The following is a 22,857-nucleotide window of genomic DNA, read 5'->3' as shown; positions in this document are numbered from 1 at the left end:
ATAGCCTGAAGTCAGGGAATCTGATTCCTCCAGCTCTGTTTTTTTCCCTCAAGACTGCTTTGGCTATTCGAGGTCTTTTGTGTCTCCATACAAATTTTAAGATTTTTTGTTCTAGTTCTGTAAAAAAAATGCCATTGGTAATTTGATAGGGATTGCATTGAATCTGTAGATTGTTTTGAGTAGTATAGTCATTTTCACAATATTGATTCTTCCAATCCAAGAACATGGTATATCTCTCCATCTGTTGGTATCATCTTTCATTTCTTTCATCAGTGTCTTATAGTTTTCTGCATACAGGTCTTTTGTCTCCCTAGGTAGGTTTATTCCTAGGTATTTTATTCTTTTTGTTGCAATGGTAAATGGGAGTGTTTCCTTAATTTCTCTTTCAGATTTTTCATCATTAGTGTATAAGAATGCAAGAGATTTCTGTGCATTAATTTTGTATCAAATTCATTGATTAGCTCTAGTAGTTTTCTGGTGGCATTTTTAGGATTCTCTATGTATAGTATCACATCATCTGCAAACAGTGACAGTTTTACTTCTTCTTTTCCAATTTGTATTCCTTTTATTTCTTTTTCTTCTCTGATTGCCATGGCCAGGACTTCCAAAGCTATGTTGAATAATAGTGGTGAGAGTGGACATCCTTGTCTTGTTCCTGATCTTAGAGGAAATGCTTTCAGTTTTTCACCATTGAGAATGATGCAGCTTTAACACAGACAACATTTAATGCACACCTACTCTTCACCCATTCATTCTTTTACTCATTCTTTCTTTTATTTCTCCAGTTGGCAACAGAGCCCTGAGTGTGTGCCAAACCCTGACAATTCACAGATGAGGATGCTACCATTCCTTCCTCCCACTGGCCAAATGCTTGGGGCAGGCAACCCCATACCCTATTTATCCCATCACTTTCCCAAGAACATGAATGCAAGACTATTTCCTAGAGTGACAAAACTTAAAGCAACATGACTAAAACGAAATCAGCTGGAAACATGTGAAAATGAAGGGACACGAACGCTTCAGGTATACCCTTGTAATTACAAGCTGTATGGCCTGACAGCTGCTCCCCAGGGAGGCTTCTTATAAATTCCTTTTATTATTAAAAAAAAATTCTGGCTTGAAAGGATTGGTTACCAAAAGCAGGTCTTCACCAGTGGGAGCCTCGAGTAAACTATATCTACACAATAGTTTTTCAAACACAGAGAAGAGAGAGCCCGGGACCAAAGAGAGCCTCCCTCAAAATGGAGAGTTCAAACCATCAAAAATAAGAATTCTGCTTTCATGAGCACTTCCTAAAAGAAAAGGAAAGGGGGAGAAGAAAAGTGGGTTCAAAATTTGCAGTGAGGCTGAGTAATTAGAAATAGGGTACAACTACTCAATGCACAAAAGAGCAGAGAGCTTGGATGTGAAAATTAAACATTTGAATGTGAAAGTTTCAAGTAAACAAAAGATTAATTGCTGTATGCACTGGTGTTTGCATTTAAAAAGAGAGACAACTACCATGCATGCAGGCTTCTCTGTGATTTCCTGTGTAAAGGATAACTCTAAAGTTTGTGTGTTCCTTAATGAGATTTTTTTAATATGAGGAAATAAATGCAATTGGTAACAATTCAACTTATGACGCCTTACCAGGCCAACACATTAGCCATTTATGAAACTCAGTAAAGTGTGTTTGAATCTAAGGTCAAACATTTGGTGCATTTATGCTTGGCATATTCAACATGCTTTATAAATAATGATTAATGCTCATTAAATTGCTATAAAATATTCTTCCATCCACTATATCAATAAGAGATCTAGACACATCAGAGAAGGAATCTGTTCAGAACAACGCCTGGAAATCTCAATTCTCAGAATTCATTCCCACACTGATGAGGCCACTGAGAAGGGCAAAGCAGACCGTCTAACTCTGTGATCCCAGAACTATAACGGTGCCTGGCATGGAGTGGGCATTCAATAAATACATATGGAAGGAAGGGATGAGGGGATGGTGGGTGGGACTGGACAGGGCAGAAGTGGAGTTGGTGGGGTGCCAGGTGTCCTGTCTCAATAAATTATTCCTAGGTCTTTCTTAAGGCAAATGGTAGAGAATAGCACGGTTTTGTTTATTAGTTTGATGGTGAGAATTAAAGGATAGGTTGTATGTTTGAAAAAAAATCTTAAGAGAATATTAAGTTCTATGAAACACAAAGGCTAATGTACCAGGTGCTTCAAATCTTGTTTTGCTCTATCTTTAGCTATCAAGTCTTAGCCACTTCTTTTTTTTTTTTTAAGCTTAGTTGATTTACAATGTTGCATTAGTTTCAGGTGTACAGCAAAATGATTCAGTTATATATGTATAACTGAATATACATATATATATATATATATATATATATAAAACTGAATATATATATTCTTTTTCCAATTCTTTCCCATTATAGGTTATTATAAGATATTGAATACAGTTCCCTGTGCTCTACAGTGGGACCTTGTGGTTTACCTATTTTACATATAGTAGTTCGTATCTGTTAATCCCAAGCTCCTAATTTATCCCTCTTCCCCCCCTTTCCCCTTTGGTAACCATAAGTTTGTTTTCTATGTCTGTGAGTCTCTTTCTGTTTTGTGAATGAGTTCATTTGTAATAGTTTTTAGATTCCACATATAAGCAATACCATATTTGTCTTTGTCTGAGTTACTTCACTTAGTATGATAATCTCTAGGTCTATCCATGTTGCTGCCAATGGCATTATTTCATTCTTTTTTATGGCTGAGTAGTATTCCATTGTATATATGTACCACATCTTCTTTACCTACTCCTCTGTTGGTGGACACTTAGGTTCTATCATGTCTTGGCAATTATAAACGCCACTTCTGTCTTTTAAAACGAGCCCACTTGCCCTCCCAACCAGGGACCATAGCAGTAGCCAGTGGGCAAAGTGCTGGCCTTCTCTGGGAGGCAAGACTCTGCAGAAGCTCACAAGGCATTGACAGGAACCAAGGAACATACGAGGCCGATTGAGATGGCAGAAACTAAGTGTGGAAAAGTGTTCATCCGTGTGTGTGTACTCTCCTATAATAGAGTGTTCAATTCCAGCAAGGCCCCCAGCAGTGCTAACAGGCTATTAGAATTGTCCCTAGTAACTTGGAGAAAGCAGTGGTCCATACTAACGAAGCAGAAGCTCCAAGCTGCCATCCAGACTGTGGAGTAATGGAAGAAGAATGTCAGGAAAGTGGGCATTCCAGAGCAGATACATCACATGAGTTTGGAAAACCAACCAGCCATGCTCATCAAGAGAGCCCGGGAAACACTCCATTTGTCAGCTGATAAGAAATGCATTGCTGAAAGGCGCACTGTTGAAATGCTCAGAAGTGACCGCCCTGTTGTTACAGAACTGACTGCCTAATGGAATCTTGAAATAATAGAAGCTAGGGTGGTATTTAATTAGCAGCAAGGGGGGCACAATTACAATGAGGCACATGGCAGGAGTGGCAGCCAGAGGGCCCTGAGGCAGAGAGAGTGATGGATATAGCATGCCTAAAGTTGAGATAGATGGGTGGCCAAAATGGTATGGCTCAATCTATACACTCAAAGAAAGAAAAAAATTTCAAGGAAAGATGATCAAGAGGCTGAAAGAACTACCCTAATAAAAATCCAAGTCTCAGCCATGGACCTGGTATCTGGACCTGAGCCAGTTTTCAGGCCTAGAACCCATTGACTAAAGGACAGGTGAGTCCCCAAGAAGAAGGAGCTGCAGCATCACAGCAGGTGTATATGTGAATGATTTCCCTGGTTCTTTCCCCACAGAGACCATGCCACATACACAGGTAACCACACCCTGGAGGGCAGGGAATGCCCAGACACTCTGAGTACTGTTGGGGACAAGATCTGAGATGACGCTGATCTTTAACCCCCTGTTAAAGCAAAGGCATGTGGGGCCGGTTATAAAGGAATACCTGCCTGGGTCTGGCTCAGAGTGCCTCCCCTGTGTCCACAGACCCAACCATGGTCGTTTCCTCAGCCCCCAAATATAGAATTCAAACAAACTTTGGAGATTGCAAGAACTACTACGTTGGTTTCTTGGAATAGGAGGTAAGAGTAACCACAGTGGGGAAAATAAGGTGAAGGCCTCTGAAATGAACCACCCCCTCCGACATATCCACACACACATACACATCAAGATAGAAAGTTGAAAATTACATCACATCCTGGGGGAGATGCCAGAGGTTATAAAACAGTGCTATGGACTGAATGTTTGTGTCCTCCCAAAATTTATGTGTTGAAGCCTAATCCCTAGTGTGATGGTTTTAGGAGGTGAGGTCTTTGGAAGGTGATTAGGCCATGAGAGTGGAGCCCTCATGATGGAATTAGTGCCCTTATAAGAAGAGACATGAGAGGGCTTCCCTGGTGGCGCAGTGGTTGGGAGTCCGCCTGCCGATGCAGGGGACACGGGTTCGTGCCCCAGCCCGGGAAGATCCCACATTCAGTGGAGCGGCTGGGCCTGTGAGCCATGGCCGCTGAGCCTGCACGTCCGGAGCCTGTGCTCTGCAACGGCAGAGGCCACAACGGTGAGAGGCCCACGTACCACAAAAAAAAAAAAAAAAAAAGAAGAGACATGAGAGAGATGATCTCTCTCTCTGCCATGTGAAGACACAGGAAGAAGGCCTTCACCTGACAATGCTGGCACCCTGATATCAGACTTCCAGCCTCCAGAACTGTGATATTTGTTATAGCAGCCCAAACTGGCTAAGAAAGACAGGATAATGTAATTAATGAGCTGTGGATGAAAGAAAGGGCCCCATGTGTAAGATGTTTCCTGCTTTAAGTCTTGGGCAGCTAGACAGGGGACATAAAGCAAAATAGAAACTTGGGAAGAAGAGTATGGGAAAAATGCCCACCTCAGCTTTGGAATCATGGGCGTAAGAAACCTGTGGGAACCCCCAAGTGGAGCTTCAGAGAGAGACCTGGGAGATTTATCAGCACAGATGGGGTGGCTGACACTGAGAGAGGTGATAGGAGTATCAGAATACCAAGGAGACCCCAGAGATGGAGACACCCTAGGAAGAGACTATTGCATTGACTCAGCTAAGAGGACCTGATAAGTGATGCTACTGGGAATGAGTGGAGGGGAGCATGTGAAAGCTTCAATAACAAGTGTTCGTTCGGCTTCAATGACAGCAAAAAGATGGACAAACTATAGGCAATCATGAATGAAGACTTGCGATGGGGCTTCATCTCTATAAACCTTTATGCTAATCTACAAATTCTGTATCTAATCCTTTATTACAAGTCAGTCCCTTGTAATGTGCCTTCTCCCTTCAACAATGAGAGAATATAAAATTTAGTTAAAATACTAATATACATGGTTTACACCATGAGACAACTATATAATCGCCCTTATATCTTATTGATATATTTTTTCACTCCAAGGAATTGGGATAATTTGGGGAAAGTGCCAGTTGTGGAAGGTCCCAAGCCTGCCTGCTCTCTGCTCTAATACTTCAGGGGAAGCACATGTGTCACTAAAACTGCCCATGTGCATAGAGCCTGCAGGCAGCTTTCTGGGTCAAGAGCGGGGTGGTTCTGCTTTACAGACCAATACATTTGCAAAGTAAACCACATTAACTACCTTTGCTCACAGCACAGTCCTTCATTCATGAAGATTCAACTAAAAATCCCCAGGTACTTATCAGTAGAATGTAACACTGAAGGACAAAGGAGGAAGACATTCAAAATTTTAAGTGAAACTTATTTTGAACTAAAAGTATATTCCAAACTCTTAACCAAATTGGGTGATGGAAAATAAAGATATTTTTAGAGTTGTAGGACTCAGAGAGTTTTACTTCCCTTTCTGAAATAATTGCAGAGTAGTAAATACTTGCAAGGTACTCCTCTTAGCACTTAGCATGTACTTAACTCCTTGAATCTTCACATTGACCTTATGGTGTTATTTTTATCCCAAATTTATAGATGAAGAAACAGTGGCACAGAGAGGCTACACTCTAACACACTGAAAAAGGAACTCAAGAAAAAAGATGCTATAAAATTTAACTCACAGTGAAATAAGGAGGAGACCAATGGAAAGAAATCCAATGTTGACAGCTGTGCAGCATGTCTAGAAAGCAATGGGCCACTTAAAAGAGAAAGTAAGATGTCTTGTGAAAAACATCTTCAAGACAGAAAAAAATCCAATCACACACATTATATGATAACCTGAAAGGTCTAAAAGACATGTTGGTTACATATGTCCCTGCAGTCAACACTTACCAAAAAACAAACAAACAAACAAATTAAAAAAAAAAAAAAGGAAACACCAGAGGAATTAGAGGAAGAGGAAGATAGCTGTACAAAACATGCATGCTCCAAATATGAAGCAAACTTACAGATGCCCTCATTTGAGGAATAGATGGAGTTTAGGAAAAGAAAATTAGATTTAATATTGACTCTTAGGAGATCATCCTTCAAATACACCAGTTTGGTTAACATAGAAATAACTGTTCTTTATTTTGCAGTACATAAAATATTAAATAATCATAATAATATAAATGCTGTTTTTTTATTTTTATTATTGATCCTTAAAAGCATAGAAAACTTAGTTATAGTTACAGTAGTAAACATAAATATTTTTGATTCTGAAAATACAAAAATATAATGGCACAGCTGGACAAAGAGGAAAGAAAGATGCAAGTTATAAAGATGCTGATTTTTCCACCTTCCTTAATGGAGAATCAACACATAACATCTGAAGTTAATGGATCTACAACACCAAAGATACCATCCATGAAAGAAATAATAAGCTGGACTTCATTAAAATTAAAAACTTCTGCTCTGTGAAAGACATTGTCAAGAGAATAAGAGGACAAGCCACAGACTGGGAGAAAATATCTGCAAAAGACATATCTGAGAAAAAATAATTGTTACCCGAAATATACTAAGAACACTTAAAATTCAACAATTAGAAAATAAACAACTCCATTAAAAAAAATGGGTGAAAGATCTGAACAGACACTTCATGGAAGAAGATAAACAGATGGCAAATAAGTATCTTAAAGGATGTTCACAGCATATGTCATCAGAGAAATGCAAACTAAAACAATGAGATACCACTATAAACCTATTAAAATGGTGAAAATCTACAGTTAATGGATCATGAAATAGAGAATCATATTAAAGTTATGAAGCTACTGGAAAAACTTTAAAAATACATAATCAACAAAAGTTAACAGGTAAAAGAGAGATGGAAGAATACGTAAAGGCATTGAATTTCATATCTTTCCCAGTTAAGAGTTAATACACACTGTCCAAAGTTGATTGATCAAGATATAAGGGTAAAAATAATTCTATATGAACTTATGGTGGCAATTTCTAGAAGAGTTAAAAGCAAAAGTGCCTATCTTTGGGGCAAGGAGGACTAAGGATGAGGAGATGTTTAGAAAGTTATTTTTATTTTGCATCTTCTGTGCTACTCAGATTTTTTTCTATCATGTGCATGTAGTGCTTTTCTAATATAAAAGCAATTTTTAATCAGTAATTTTTCTGTTAGGGAAGAAAACAGCTGAAGGATAAAGTCTATGGAAATTTTTCCTGAAGTTAATAATAAACGTCAATAACAAAGAGTTGCTGAAAATAATGAATTTTTGAATTTTGAAATGCCTTGAAGTTTTTCTCAAATTGTAAACACCTCTAAGGGTGTTCATCTAAGTCCTACTTATCAGACACACTACTAAGTTCAAATTATAAAAATTTTACCTGTAATTGAAGCCAGCTGCAACCTTTTTGACACGAACTAATTGCTGATAATGATTTAAGTGCTGTAACTTCACACGCCACAATTGTTTTAAATAGGGGAACCTCTCTCACAGCTTTCTCTGAAAAGAACTGTTAATCTTCACTGCTGACTTATCAAATCCTTCAGTCACCTGTTTGCCATCATTTTCATGAGCTGATAACTTGTTTATTAGAGTCATAATGTGCAGGTGGAGGAATAAAGGTCTCATTTGATGGCACTGGAATTTATTCTGACATTTCTATAGGGGAAAAGTTGGCAAAAGCATCAGCCTCGATGATAGCAGAAAAAGACAATGAAGGCGCTATTATCTTTTTAATTCAAGGCAAATGAAAAGTCAGCATTTGTTGAATATCAGTAACGTTATTTTTAATTTTTTTATTATTTTTAAAATTTTTATTTTATATTAAAGTCGATTTACAATATTGTGTTAGTTTCAGGTGTATAGCAAAGTGATTCAGTTGTACATATACATATATCTATCCTTTTTCAAATTCTTTTCCCATTTAGGTTATTATAGAATACTGGGCAGAGTTCCCTGTTCTCTACAGTAGGTCCTTGTTGGTTATCTATTTTAAATAGAGTAGTGTGTATATGTCAACCCCAAACTCCCAATTTAGGCCTCCCCACCACCTTTCCCCTGTGGTAACCACAAGTTTGTTTTCTATGTCTGTGAGTCTGTTTCTGTTTTGTAAATAAGTTCATTTATATCATTTTTTTTAGATTCTGCATATAAGCAATATTATATGATATTTGCCTTTCTCTGACTTACTTTGCTTAGTATGATAATCTCCAGGTCCATCTAAGTTGTGTCAAATAGCATTATTTCATTCTTTTTTATGGCTGAGTAATATTCCATTGTATATATGTACCACATCTTTATCCATTCATCTGTCGATGGACATGATACAGCTGGGTACACCCCATAACCTGGAATGTGGTCCTTCTACCTTCTGTAAACCAAGGGTGTAAGGTACCAGTAAAATTGGGAGGCTTCCAGTTTGGGGTCAGTTTCCTCCCTCCATCCTCAGCGTGCTTGTCTCTCTTTGGATGTGTCTGATCTTTTCATCTTTTCTTTAGCATTCCACCGGTTCCCTTTGTCTGCTCACCAAGGTTTGGAGCACTTCATACACCACTGGCTGGAGTGTTCATTGTTACACCTCTAGTGGTCGAGAGAAGAGCAACTTGGCCACATATATTTCAGAGTTAACCTGGCCTTTGATTTTGCGATTCTTCAGCTAAGGATTTATCTAAAGAGAATAAGACCAGATCCTGTGCCAATTTTTAGCTCCAAGGATTTCATCAGGGTATTGTTTATAACAATGGGAAACAGGAGACCATCTAAAGGGCTGACAATGGGGGGCTGATTGGATACCTTAGCGCTCACACCTGGAAAAGATGTGCAGTGACAGGTCATCGTGGAACCCATGACATCTGGGCTCCACAGCCAGGACACCCACTTACCAGGGTAAATCTTCAGTACATTGCACAGCACTTTCAGCCTCAACTTTCTCATTTGTAAAATGGAAATAACAGTACCTACCTCATCTGGTCATTGGGTCATTAAAGCGCCTAGGCTATGTAACACACAACACTGTGCCTGACATGTTGTAATTACTTCATAAACACTACTTAGTAAAAAGAGTAAGAATAATAATGGTAGCAGTAGTAATAGTAAACCATAAAAATCATGTCCAAGGGGAAGAGAGACTGATGGAAAAAGCCATACCTGTGGGAACTGATGGGGAAACAAAACAGTAGCTGCTCTTGACCTCGTTAAAGGAATATATGCATAATAAAACATAATTACCAAAGTAGAATGTTAATGGTGGCCATCCCTAAGGTGTAGAATCATGATGATTTTATTTTCTTTTTGATCCTCTGTGTATATAAACTTTCTACACGGAAAGTATTTTACTTTTTTAGGAATTCAGAGACAGGAGGAATCACATTTTTAATAAGTATTCCTGTTTTAGATTCCGACAGTTCACAGACTCTCAGAGTTGAAAGTTTGCATTATCTACTGCAACCCTCTCACTCTACTGATGAAGAAACAAGGGCCGCCCCCCATTCTCTGCACAGAGAACCAGCCCCAGAACCTAGGCTTCCCTGCTGCCTGGAAAAGCATATTAGAATTGGATACAAAGCACACTGATCTGGGTCTCTGTCCAGGATCTCTCTTCTATCCCGGGTACACAGCATAGTGCCTGATCCATAGTGGGAACACCTTCCTGTTGAATAAATGCCTGAACGAATGAGTCACCTGTGCTCTCAGATGCTGCTCCGCTCCCCTAAGTGTTACAGGACCTACAAAGGGCTATGTATTAATCCAGCGGTTAATCCCCCAGGGTAGGGTGGGAGGAATTCACAAAGGCTTCCTAAGGCACTGAGTGGGGTCCTGGAGGATGCAGCCAAGACCCCTCCAGACCCAAGAAACAGCCCTAGGAACCAGAAACACACTGAGTTGGGGAAGAGGCTATTGTCTTAGTAGCACAAGATAATGTGTTAGGAAACGGGGAAAAGACACGTGACATAACTCTTCCGTCCATTTCTTTCTAGGCCATCTAAAGAGGCCAGGTGGCTATTTGGGGAAAACGATTTAAGATAATTGGTTACTAGCTGGCGAGGGTTTAATGGGTCTTTCTGTCCAGATAACATTTGCATTTTCACCGGGGGAGCCTCTGACTTCACCCCCAGTAATGAGAGAATTGAAGGGAATTAGGGCGGGTCGGGAAGGAAGAGGTTCTCTCGGGCCAGGAATGCCCCTCAGCCTGCAGTAAATCATGGCTCACTGACAGCCCGCTTCCCCACCCAGGAATCCTGCCGGGGAGGCACTGCAAAAGAGCAGCCCGCACACCTCCCTGCGGCCAGCCAACGCCCAGCTCAAACCAACGCCCTCAAACAAATGTGCTCCCAGGGACATTTTTATGATGGGGCTTTTTTTTTCATTTAAAGTTAATCATTGAATCTGTAGACTGCTTCACATACTCAGTGAAGTAAGTCAGACAGAAAAAGACAAATATCATATGATATCGCTTATATGTGGATTCTAAAAAAGGGCACAAATTGAATTTATTTACAAAACAGAAATAGAGTTACAGGTGTAGAAAACAAACTGATGGTTACCAGGGGGTAAGGGTGGGGGGAGGGATAAATTGGGAGATTGGGATTGACATATACACGTTTATATTTATATATATATATATATATTTATATATATATATAATAGATAACTATATATAAAATAGATAACTAATAAGGACCTACTGTATAGCACAAGGAACTCTACTCAGTACTCTGTAATGACCTATATGGGAAAAGAATCTAAGAGACTGGATATATGTATATGTATAACTGATTCACTTTTCTGTACAGCAGAAACTAACACAACATTGTAAATCAACTATACTCCAATAAATTTTTTTTTAAAAATACAATAATCGCGTTAGCCTTTTCGTCTGCTCTTCTGTACCTCTTACAATCTAAGAGAGGTTGAAAGGTTCAAGCACACACACACACACACACACAGTCACTGATTTCCCAAGAGTTGATTTTTCATCAGGAATCCCCTGTTCATAAGCACTTAAGATGTTCCACTTGGTATGTTGGAACCCATTATTTCCCTGGGAGACTTGATGTCTGTTTTGATAGGAGCAATTTATCACCCTGGTGAGATCAGACTGCTGTTTGGAAGGCAGGGCCAGGATTTATGAATCCCTTTTCACTGGGAATGAATTTAATTCCCGGGGGGGGTGGAAGTGGTATTAAAAGATTTGGCCCTGCTGCACCTGTGGCATTTGAGACGGTGGCTTCCAGAGTGAGTGGCAGCTGAGCCAGGAAACTCCTGCCCTCTCACACGCACATCTACACTGTGCTAGAAACATCTTCACCCTTCTAAGCACAGAGAAAGCTCGATCTAGGGCATGAAATCCAATTAAGTTGGGTATAAAACGATGGTTTTAGTTAACAACGAATTTAAAACAATAAAATTGATTTGTAGAGCATTTTCACCCTGTTCTTAGTGTGTATGAGTTTTTGAATTATTATTCATTGAAGATACTTTTTCAAAGTATCCATTTTTAAGCTCTGAACCAAGTTCTTGCTCTATTTGGGCCAACTTCTTCTTGCAATTCATAGTCCAGGGTTAGGGTATGTATTTAGTCCAGGTAAGAGGTCATGCTGTTCATTGGAATCACCTGGGAAGCTTTAAAAACTATGGATGCCTGACTCCACCCCCAGGGAGTCCAAGAATGTCTGGGGCACAGCATGAGAATCAGATTTGTTTTAGTTTCCCAGGTGATTCTAATGTATAATTAAGTTTGAGAACCACTTCTATAATATATATAATAATAATTATATAATATATATTATATATAATATATATATTATAATGAGCTTGATATTTTGGAAACAAACATAACAGAGTTTCAAATGAGAAATCCTTCTTACAACTGGTCATCTATTTTATTCGAACCAACCTTGACTTCCAAAGTCATTTCATTGATCAAGTTGGTAACTGGCAAATATGCCTTAGTCATCATGGACAAATGAGTTGTTTACATGATGACCTATCTTCACCTTCTTTAAAACTTGTGTGAAATCAGGGATTCTAGCTACTAGCAGCACTTGTGCTCTATGGATTGCTTCTAACTGATCAAACAGCTCACTTGCAACCATTTAATTTCACGCATTACTTGATATTAATCCATTGTGCCACATAACGGTCACACATTTCTGCTCACCATCTCTGCCCCTAACCCACCACCCATCCATCCATCCTTCCAGCCACTCAACCGTTGTTAGGCGCTGGTAGAAAATAATAAATGACACAACTGCTCTCTTAAAGGCGTTCACAGTCCGGTGTGGAAAGAAGACACATTAACAAAAATCATAGGAAAGGGTGAGAAATGCTCTATAAGAGGTGAGCCGAGGGTACCAAGGAAGCACGAAGATGGGCACTGGGTACTGCAGCCGGGCAGGGCAGGCGGCAATCACAATCACAAGTAAAGGTGCCGTTATGTCTGCAAAGTCACTTTTTGTATCGTTGAACTATGGATTATCATCTGTAGGACATACAAAGAAAGATGCCCCCAATATACAAGTGTAACGATTTTTCTTTCCATCTTTATTCAGTCATTCACTGGAACTAAATAAATATAATGTTCCACAACTAGATAATTAGTGAAAATGTGAAATATTAGAATCCATATGTTTTCTGACCTAGATATTCTTCTTTGTTTGGAGAATCACATATATATCAAAGACTCTCCGTTTTGGTCTCGCTGGTTCCATGGTTTTTTAAAAGTACAAAACTGACATCCAAGGACAGAGGTCCACATGAGGAAGGTTGCCTCCTTAATGGCCACCACCAGGGACAAGAACACTGTGATCTTCCTGGGGCTCCCTTTTTAATCATTGAGACTGGGGATTTCTTCACATTAGTATGTCAGCACATGATAAAGCATGTGCCTATTTTAAGACCAAACAAAGAATACTGGAGAACCAAGGACCAAGGCAAATATCTAGAATTCCTAAGCAGTCACCTAGGAGACATGTCACCAATGAGCCACGGAACAGAATGGGACTGAGTCACCTTGTCCACATTCTTTAAGTGACTGCTTACAGGGCTGCATAAAAACTAGGCACAAAATATGGTAGAAATGAAAAGATTGTGAGTTGGTTGATAATAGAAGTAAGGGGGGGAGAAGGAACTCGTGGTATTTTCCTTTCCCCATTTAAAATGAATTTAGGATTGGATTTTCATTTCCTGGTCTCACAAAATAATGTTAAGAGACATTAGCGATAATTTAACCCAATCTTAATGTATAAATGAAGACTCTGAGGTCCAGAGAGGTGAATCAGTGGCTGAGGCCATACTCTGAATAAAGGTCAAGAGCAGAACTCAAACACCAGGCTTCCTAGCCCCCGTGACCCTTCACCTCATGACCTTGCAGCATTGTCACTGAGGTGTCCCTGAAATCTGTACCACAACCGAGAGCTCTTCCCACCAGTGTCATGTGAGAGCAGAGCCGTTGCTGGTTCACTCAGGCAGTGGCTGCAAATCTTGGCCTGCAGATCAGAGAACATAAGAAATCCAGCATAAATACTGTATTTTTATGACCGAATTTAATTTCAGAGTCTCATCTCTTCCTTCACAGGCTCACGTTGACGCCCTGCAGTGACAATGAAGTGGGTGGGCACGTGAGTGCCTCCGAACCTGGTCACTGCCATTCACCAGTGTCTACATTTGGGCGTCCACAGAAGTATCCCCTCCAGCCTCCTAGCGTCACTTCATGCAACTGAGCCCTCCTTCCTCCGTGGCCCAACTGTGGACCCTCTCCAGGTGCAGAGGCTCCCTAGGCTTCTCTGGCCCTGACGTCAACATTCTGTGCTGTTGCTTGTCCTCTAGGCATGGGGGGCGGGGCTTGTGAGGAGGCTGCTTCAGGCCTGTCCACCCAAACACATGATGAAACTATTTCACCTGATGGGACCAGGGAGATTCTGGGTTAAGACTGTTTCCCCAGGTCCTACCGAGGGCATTTCAGGGATGACAAGGATGACAACTCTCTCCCCTTGGAGTTCTCAAACACGTCTGAGGTTTCTGTAGGGACCTGCATCACCACTCCAGCCAAGGACTCAGCACTGGTGAGGGGTTAGAGGGTGAAGACAGAGCCCTGGGCCACTTAGATCTTTTCCGCCCTTCTCCAACCTCTAGAAGCTTTATTTGATCTCAGGGCAACACAGAAGAAAAAGTTGCTCTGAGCTAGTATTCTTCCAAATGTATTGCTCATGCCCTGAGTTTTGCCAAGAATTGAGTTCCCTACCCTGCTGTGCTACACATCCCCTGAGCTTTCCAGAGTGGGAGACGTGCACGGAACAGCAATGAAAACTGATAACTCAAATAATTACTTGATTTCACCAGGATGGAGATACCCATGGCTTGAGTGATCATATGGTCCATTGCCACACGCTCAACCCCAGACCCAGGCAGGCTCAACATGTCAGCCACAAAAAGGAGCTTAAGACAAGCAAGAGTCACTGGAGAATCAGCACACACCATCCCCCCTCCTGGGGCAGAACACAACCCACTAACAGCGTGTCAGCAGCGTTTCCTCTTACTCAGAAGTCCACCACAAGACGAACACGTCCTCTCTAAGCTTTGCTGTCCTTATCTGTACCAGCCAGGTAGACTCTCTACTTATAAAGATTGCAGATAGGGGAGGTCAGCCTTTAGCAAGTGCATGTGTGCAGTTGTTACACAATAAATAGCAGCCATTAACAGACACACACTACTATATATAAAAGTGATAAACAACAAGGACCTACTGTATAGCACAGGGAACTGTATTCAGTATCTTGTAATAACCTATCATGGAAAAGAATCTGAAAAAGAATATATATATATAAAAAACTGAATCACTTTGCTGTATACCTAAAACTAATACAGCATTGTAAAGCAACTGTACTTCACTAAAAATAAATAAATAGCAGTCATTTAAAAAACTTTCTCTTCTGTATCATCATTAATATACTTCTTAAGATTGTGAAGTTTCCACCGGGCATCCTTCTGAGTTCACCAGCTGGCATAGTGTTAGTGAGAAGACACCAGGTCATAATTTTGGTCACTGCAGAGGCCACGAGGAGGAAGATGTGCTTGTGAGAAGCCCACATGTAAAAGATGATCTAGGAAATGTGAATGATTGCTAATGAAAGCGATTTGGCAAGGGTATGAATGACTCAGGGCAAGCCTGTTTCCATTTCTACAAAAACAGCTCAGACCACCTTGTCTTACCAAGACTGAGCCTATAAGCACAACTGCTCTGAGTTATGGGTCATTATGTACGAGGTGCCAACCAGGGGTTTCCATCATCCGCCCTGAGGCAGCACTTGCTCCAGCAATTCCCATCCGGTGCTAAAAATGCAGGCTCCCAAGCCCACTCCCCAGAGCTCTCGATTTAGAATTATTGCCAGAAAGGGCTTCCTGGAGGAGAAAGAATTTTGGAACACATTGGCAGGAATGGCACCCGAGGACGCATCCAACCAGGGAGGGGCTTCCAAGTGAGAACAGGCGCAGCTGCGTGGGGCTCCCATGCACATCCTGCTGGATGTGTCCCTGCCTGACTTGCCACCCAGCATTCACTCGGGTCAGAAACAGACAGTGAACCTTTGCCCAGTCCTTGGCGTAGTCCGGAAATTCCCCTTTGATAAGGTGTGCTACTTTCAGATACTGGTACTGAATCATTAAACTGACATAATCACCATACTTTCTCATTTTTCAATTTCATCAGACCTAGGGGTATTCTGACCAACAGTCTCCTGAAACTGCATTTTCTGCAAACTTGGAGCTGGCGTTGATTATGCCCAGACCAATACCTCCTGGAATAGGTCCCATCCGTGGAGCTCTGGCCAGAATTAGCAGTTTATGGTGCCAATGTTCAAATCCAGTTCCCTCAGGACTCCACTGAACCCTCAGCACTCCAAACTGTCTAAAGACCTAGAAACTCACAAGAAGTTAACCTAGTTATTCCAATATGAATCCACTAAGTATCTGGAACGTACATTAGCTAATGGTTTCCACTTGGTCTAACAGGGAAATAGGTCAATTATATTTTTCCCTCTCTTTCATTCTCTCTCTCTTTGAACAAGAAAATTCCAAGTCACACACCAAGAGCTGGATTAAGATCAATGGCTTAGCCAAACAACACAAGACAAGAGTAAGATAACAGCTAAGCCCTCACTTACGTAGTGCCGAGTCTACCAGACTCCATTTCAAATGCTTCACTTAAACTCACTTAATCCTCACAACAACCCTATGAAGAAGTTGATACCATTATTATCCCCAATTGACAACTGAGGAAATTAAGGCACAAAGACACTTAGGTCACACAACTCATAATTGGCAAAGCCTGAATTCCAACCCAGACTGTCTAGCTCCTGAGTGCACACTCTTGAACACAGATGTTCGAGAAGTGGAACCAGACAAGTCTGGATGCTGAGCTGAAAACAAGAGTTTCAAAGTAAAGGAAGAGGATTTTTGGAAGCATAACAATCGTTAGATAAATTTTAAACAGCCTCTCAAAAGCTGCAACCCTTTCTAAAGCAGCAGCACCCAACCATCCCCCCATGTCAGCTGTTACACTCCAAGCTCATTCCATCTTTCTTCCGTTCAATATGGCGCTCCATGGCCCAGTCTCCAGATGCCCAGTATGGTACTGAATCATCATACTGACCAATCTGGGCTGTAGCGGGGGGAAGGAGGCTGCTTCCTTCACAGAGACCACCGAAGTCAATGGCTGTTATGTCACCCTTAGGGCTATTTGCAGGTGAGGCCCCCAGGAGCCCAACGCCACCTTACAGGAGTTCCTCTGGACGCATCCTGACAGCGGAAGCCAACCGTAGTCAGGCCAAAGTGTACAAAAGAGGAGCCACTGGCTGAGTTCTGGGCGTAACTGCCTCTTGCCTTGTCTCCACCACATGCCAAGGCTGGAAGCCATCCAGAGGGGGCGGACCACGGGGCCAAATGTCCCTCAGTGAAACCACATTCACACAGACTCGGGAAAGACAGGCGGGGAGAAGGTCCAGCCCTGCCGCCACTTCCAGGTTGGAAACACCCACTTCCAGGTTGGAAACACGCAAAGACACACAAAGGTAACCAGGACAGACGTGGAGCGGACGCAGATCAGAGCAGATGCATCCATGGAAAGTCGTGGAGCAGGGAGCATCCTGTGCTGGGTGGGAATTTCCCCCAGATCCGATCATCAGCAGGAGTTTATCATTTTCACTGAATACCAAAAAGCATGTCTTCACAAAAGATGCGTAAGAAACCTTTCAACAGAAAAACAGTTTTTTTCCATCTTGACCCAGATACTGAATACTGCATAACTGACAGAGCTCTGCGGAAGGCCCCCTCAGCCTTGGCCACGGTGGTGACACAACTTAGTCACAAAGATGGGCTCGGAGCTAAAAGTCAGAGGGCAGCTGATGAACGAGCATTCGGGCAATAGTGGCCGTCTCAGGAGGACACGGGATATTTTTCCAGAGTTCTTTAAAACTAGGTCGGGTTCTTCCTGCCTAGTACGACGGCCCACGGATGGGATCGTGACGTTTCAAAGGTCACTCTAGGCCTGATCCCCCGCTGTCCATATCACTGAGTCTCTGGCCTGGAGTACGGCAGGACCTCCATCCACCCTTTCCCCCTTTCCATGGTTTCTTCCGCCCAGAGCTAGGCAGAAGAAGAGACAAAAAAATAAAATAAAAACACGCTTTCCCAGAGCACAACACACAATCAGCAAAAAAGAATAGGGTTCAAAGGTTTCTGGGCAGGAAATGTCAAAGAATGAGCTATCTTGATGAAGGCAACCAAGAAAATGAAAGCAGGCTGCTCTCTGAAACTCAACCGCCTAGCTCGCCCGAAAGCCCTTCAAAGGCTCCCAGAGCAGGAGAGTCTACAGCCTTCGGCAAAGCCGCATCTCCCCAGCCCAGCCTTCCACAGGCACCCACACTGCTCCGTCACCCACCACCACAGGCACCCACACTGCTCCGTCACCCACCACCCGCGTCTGCACCCTCACTCACGGAAAAAGCAAAAGGAGGGGGGCGGGCCGCACAGAAAGCTGGCTTTGTAGGTAAAGTAGCAGATCTCTGAGATTCTATGATCTTCCAAAACCAGCGGGCTCTGGCGGCCGGGTCGGCTTCCTCGAGGAAGCGTCAAACAGGCGGTTCGAAAACCTGGCTGAGCGCTGTCAATCGAGGCTGCCACCCTGACTGTGGGCTGTTTCTTTGCTCATTTTAAAGATGGGCAAGGTGACCGCCCGCGCCAAGCGGCGATGCGCGCCCTTGAAAGCTTGTGTCACAGGAGATGCTTTTCGGACTTCATTAGAACCGCTCGGGGATAAGGCAGAGGGCGCGCCCGGCACCTGGGCACCTGGGCACCTGGAGGGGATGCAGGACGCCTGGCCAGGCACAGGCGCAGCCTCGCTGGCCACGAACGGGTGGACGCTGGCCTCCCCGGTCCCTGCAGACCCGCGGACAGCGAGGTATAGGAGAACTCAGTCCCACCGGCCCTCTAGGGCAGGCGCGGGACCAAGGGGACGCTTAGCCCCGGGTCACCGACGTCACCTGCCTGGCTAGCGAGCGTGCCCCGCCCCGCTCCTGTCGGGGGGCGGCCGGGGGCGCGCGCGCAGGGGCGCGGGACGGGGATGCGGAGGAATTGGGGGCGGGGCGTTTTCAGGCTGCACCCACGCCCCGTGCCCGCAGCACCTGCGCGCCCTACCCTTTCCCTCCCTGCCGCCCGCCCCGTTCTCCCCGGAACGTCGAGGTCCCGCCCGCTGCGCCGCCCGCGCCGGGCTCTGCCTACCGCGGCCTGAGCGCCTGGCCCCGGCAGCAGAGCAGCTGCTGGATCCCCAGCCCGGATACAGGGAGCGGGTCGAGGCGGGGGATGCTGAGCCCGACTTGCAGCTCAGCGCGCAGCCAAGCGCTCTCAAGCCTTTCTTTCTTTACTAACTTTATTGAACGCGCACGTGTGTGTGTTTATACGGTCCTTGCAGAAAGGAGTGTTGAGAAATGACTAGGGTCTCATTTATGTATTTAATTGTATTAAATACATAACTGAAAATAAGCGCAGTCACACCTCCCAAGCCGGCTTTCAGTGGCCTTCTTCCGCAAGGCGGGTAAATCCATCATGTGAAATAAAACGAAAAGCCAGAGCCCTGTGTTAGGGGAGGTGGAGAAGCAGGCGGCTGCACGAAGAATCCTCCCCCAGGAACGATCGCCTTCCTCGGCTGGAGGTGTGGATGAACAGGAAATTAGTGAGAGCATTCTTAAAAGGTTAGATAAGAAAAGCAGGTGCAGCCTACCTGGTGTTTATCGTCTTGGCTCTTACCTGCTAGAAATGTTTGTCCTTTATTACTCACTGGACTATATTTAGGGTCTCACTGGGTTCCCCAGGCCTTTTCTCCTGGTCGATTTTTATTTTCTTGTTACCTTCCTTGTTGATATAAGCAGGCAGTTTTCATTCTGTTTAAGATCTGTGAATGAGTGTCACCCTCACCCCCATCCCATGGTCTATGCTCTCTTAACGAGCAAAATAAAGTCAATTTCCCAGGTGTTAAATAACTCTGAATAATAATTGTATAATCAGCATAAAAATTAAGTGCTGGGGTACACCACAGGAAAATTCCTTGTATTTTCTGTCTGGTTTCTATATTTATTTCTTGAACTCCCAGGGATTCCCAGCCTCGTGGCTGCAATATTTATTTGCTTATTGATTTTTAGAGTCTTACTTGAAAATCCTAATTTCCAACAGAGAGGATGAGTGCGTTTTCAAGTGACATGCAAGCGCGTTGATGGAATAGAAAACTTGAGGAATTGTTTCCCTCCTAAGGGACTGGCTTTGTTGTTACTCCAGGTGGGAGCTGGTGCCCAGCTGTGCTGAAGGCTGACCTGCCATTTATCCGCCTGCCCGCTCCTCTGGTGGCCTTGGTTAGTTTGGGGTTTACAACATCTTTCATGCTGTAATGAGGATTATTACCTTGCTCACACCATTACTACCTTACACAGCGGATGGAGGAAGGATGTGAGTCTTTGCTCATGTTCACACCAATGTCCCGCCGGAAGCAGAGAGCAGAGCAGCCTGGGCCCCTCACCCTGCAGGCCCGTCAGCCCCTGTGCCAGGGCCGGCCTGTGACCAGACCTGCTTCTGGAAGTGGGCATCATGGAGTCCTGACTCTGAAATGATGTCAGGATTCCAACCCAGGCCTGCAGGCATTGAAGATTTGGGCCTTAAATCCCACCCACCTCCCCACTGAGCCACTGCGCTGACCTGACCAGGTGGAATCTCATGGTGAGTTGCATCTCATTTGGGTCATTGGCATGAAGACTGTCAGCCCTGCAAGTGGAATTTTCAAAAGCCAGTGGGGGACTTGGAAGAAGGTGGTCAAAAGCTACAAACCTCCAGTTATAAGATAACCAAGTCCTAGGGATGTAACGTACAGCGTGATGATCACAGCTAACACTGCTGTATGAGCCACAGGAAAGTAAGCGAGCAAATCCCAAGAGTTCTCATTCTAAGGAGGCATTTTTTTCCCTTTTTCCTTTTCCTCTTTCTTCTCATTGTATCTATATGAGAAGATGGATATTAGCTGTGGTTATCATTTCACAATATACGTAAATCTAACCATCACACCATCTGCCTTAAACCTAATACAGTGATGTATGCCAATTATTCTCAATAAAACTGGAAAAGAAAAGCCTGTTTGGCTCTTGCAAGTGCCTTGGTCCCTTCCACCATAGAAATGTCACATCCCCCTCATCCTGGTCATGCAGGTTTCTTTCCACTGCTCTCCACACACGCACACGTGCATCCAACACTCCAAATTCACCAAAGCGTCCTGATCAGTGTTCTCAACTACTGAGCCCCTAAAACAACCAGAAAGTAGTGTGACTTTGGACCACTTCATGATTTCATTCGGCCTATAAAACACTGCTTATGGGACTTCCCTGGTGGCACAGTGGTTGAGAATCCACCTGCCAATGCAGGGGACACAGGTTCAATCCCTGGTCCAGGGAGATCCCACAGGCTGCAGAGCAACTAAGCCTGTGTGCCACAACTACTGAGCCTGTGCTCTAGAGCCCGCGAGCCACAACTACTGAAGCCCGCACACCCTAGAGCCCCTGAGCCATAACTACTAAGCTCATGCACCACAACTACTGAGCCCACATGCTGCAACTACTGAAGCCCGTGCACCTAGAGCCCATGCTCTTCAACAAGAGAAGCCACCGCAGTGAGAAACCCACGCACTGCAACAAAGAGTAGCCCCCGCTCACCGCAACTAGAGAAAGACCGTGGGCAGCAAAGAAGACCCAACGCTGCCAAAAAAAAAAACACTGCTTATGCTGGTGAAATAAGCACCATTATTCAGTAACCGAGGATATATCCAGCATAGCATCTGGTCCACGCACGGTGCCCAGTAAACAATTCTCGTTGGAGCCAGAGTACTAGGAGCACCTCTTATATTACTGTTTCTTACACTTCTTCTGTTGAAATGCCCCTAAGAGCTAATAGGTTTGTTTCGGTTCCTGATTCTCTTTGACCCCCTTACTCCTCCTTTATCCCTGAAGACCCCTCCCCTGAGAGACAGCCCATCCCGAGCAACATGACCGAGTCTGAGGTGGGTTCCACAAAGGCAGTGCCCCAGCTTCCTCTGAGCCACACGCATAGCCTCAGTCATCACCCCCAGAGAACAGTTCTCCCCCAATATCTCCTCAAATTCTGCAGTGCTCAAATTAAATAAAAACCATGCACTCTGAGGCCTGTAATACCTCCTGAGGGCATGAACAAACAAGTCAAAGCATAACCAAGGTGACTGCCCATCATCGCTCTCCCCCACTGTCCTTTCCTCCCTGCATTCCGAGGTCTGTGGTTCCCAGGCTTTTAGATTTCATGGAAGTAAAACACTGAATTAATTTTCGGTTTTCAATTTAATTTTGATTCATCGAATTAGCCATTGAATTTTTTTTAAAGTTGTGAAAGAACTTGACCCTTCAAATCTAGTCACTGTTCAAACGAGATGCTTTACACCTGATGTCATAGGCCAATTTATTTTAAAGTCTGAATAAATATCAAGTCACTTTTGGCAGGGATGGAAGTTACCTACCATGCCGTCAGACTGCCCAGTACAAACACCTCTACAGAGATGTTCTGTCTCTTACGTGAAGAAGCGAGTGTTTTGAGTTATTTGTTTCCCTGCCCTAAAACGCCCTCTGCCCTCCTGCAGATCCCGCCTGTCATTCAAAACTTAATTGAGGTCCCACCTTCTCCAGAAGTCTTTCTAGCCTACTCTGGCTCTGTGGAATCTCTTTCACCGCTGAATTCCACATCACTTCTAGTCCTTCAAATAAGCCTTTAACTGCAAGGCTGTCTTGTCTTGTTCACCACGGTTTCAAGTGAGTTATTCTGGTCTCCTGATGTAGACCATAGTGGGCAGGGCCCATGTCTTCATGTCTTTTACTTTTTTTGGGTCCTGCCCATGAGGAGCAGGTGTAGACTGAGCCCTAGAAGGGGCTCAAGCGTCCTTGCTGATGGGTTGACTAG

The sequence above is a fragment of the Hyperoodon ampullatus genome (assembly GCF_949752795.1).
Source record: "Hyperoodon ampullatus genome assembly, chromosome: 15".
NCBI lineage: Eukaryota > Metazoa > Chordata > Mammalia > Artiodactyla > Ziphiidae > Hyperoodon > Hyperoodon ampullatus.
The sequence above is the reverse complement of the archived record's forward strand: the minus strand, read 5'-3'. Positions refer to the sequence as shown.